The sequence below is a fragment of the Phyllobates terribilis genome, unplaced genomic scaffold, assembly GCF_046119375.1.
Source record: "Phyllobates terribilis strain yellow unplaced genomic scaffold, ASM4611937v1 Scaffold_65__1_contigs__length_7625178, whole genome shotgun sequence".
NCBI lineage: Eukaryota > Metazoa > Chordata > Amphibia > Anura > Dendrobatidae > Phyllobates > Phyllobates terribilis.
This window is the reverse complement of record NW_027362825.1, coordinates 4,469,962-4,471,505: the sequence shown is the minus strand read 5'-3', so window position 1 is coordinate 4,471,505 and position 1,544 is coordinate 4,469,962. Positions and strand designations below refer to the sequence as shown.

The following is a 1,544-nucleotide window of genomic DNA, read 5'->3' as shown; positions in this document are numbered from 1 at the left end:
GATGGGCTGCAGCGTTCACTTGACAAGCAAAGTAACCAGATCCCCAGGTAACACGGCGCTCGGAGAGAAGAAGTTGTGCTTGTTTGGGATTTACATCTTCTTCTTCTTTTATTCTGTATACTGGGAGCATTGAAAGGGATTTTCCAGTAGCGGATGACAACTATAAAACCGCTGGACCTTCTCGCCTTACATTTTCTACCACGATATTAACTCTTTGTAGAAGAGTCGATAATACAATCAGCAATACCTGAATATATAGTAGATAAAGGACAATCACTGGAAAAATTCAAGAAAGTTACTTTTATTTAATACAAACATTACCCATAACGTAATGGAGACCATAAAGAAATATAGGAAGAAAAAATTGTTGGAGAGAAAGCTTATGAAGCACCCCAGATGGGACTTGAACCCACAATACCTGGCTTAGGAGGCCAGTGCCTTATCCATTAGGCCACTGGGGCTTAGTGGGCCTGATTGCTCACATTACCTGGACTTTTTTCTATTTCATAAATCAGTGAAAATATTTAAAAGCAGAAACCCGGCCGGCTGCTGCTTCTAAGAAGGCGAGATTGAATTCTCTGAAAAAAGTAGATGGAAAAGGGAAGGAAATGGTAATAAATTCCATCACATTTGGGGCAAATACTCTCATTAAAACGAATATCGTGAAAAAAACATGAAGGAAAAGTATTTGAAACAAAAACTACATTGTGACTCTGAAACACTGCAGCATTTCAGAGAAAAACCTAATATAAGGGCTCTTGCACACAAATGATTTTCTTGGACGAGTTCTATCTGTGGTTTTCACTGATTGCTCTCGTGCGTATGATATTCTATGGGGCTGTGCACATGTTCAATTTTTTCCCCAGACTGAGTAGTCCACTGAAAAAATCTGAGATATGTCCAATTTTCATTCGAGTACAGGTCCATGAAAAAAATCAGATCGCACTCAGATGACATCTGAGTGTGCTTCAATTTTCAGGGACTGAGAGAGTGGAGAAAATGATCAAAGTCTGAATCAGAATAATAGGACTGTTTTTCTCAGATGTAGAATGGTCCTGTGACCCTACCCTAAAAGTCAGCCGGGGACCAGGATTCATGAGTGACTAGTGGAAAAGGTTGGTCCCTGCAGCTCCTCCCGCCCGCTCCTCTGGAATGATATGTCTCTCTCAGCGTGTGTATATAGGGAGAGACCTGTCAGTCATTGTCAGCGGATGAGGGGAAGCGACCAGGAACCGAGCTGCAAAGGAGACTGGTAGGAAAGGTCGTTCAGGTTCCCTTTAGACTACATTACTCACAAATACATTATACTTATGAATTGTTAAGTACTTAGCACACAAATTGGCCAATTCATGTGCGCTCACTAGATATGAAAAGGTGATCTATCTTTGAGGTGCTGTCACTAACTTAGACCTTAGGTAGGAGAGCAATACGACACTTAATAATCACAAGCAGTAGTGTAGCTACCACGGGGGCAGGGTGGGACGGTTGCCCCAGGCCCCACACTCTGAGGGGGCCCACCCGGAGCTACACTATTGTAACTGTAG

The 1,544-nt window shown here is 42.4% G+C and overlaps 1 non-coding gene across 1 annotated transcript; it reads right to left on the bottom strand.

Annotated features, from left to right (window-relative positions):
- Positions 1-388: 388 nt before the first annotated feature.
- Positions 389-461, bottom strand: TRNAR-CCU (transfer RNA arginine (anticodon CCU)). Its single transcript has one exon. It is a non-coding gene; the product is annotated as a tRNA-Arg (tRNA).
- Between the last annotated feature and the right edge of the window lie 1,083 nt (positions 462-1,544).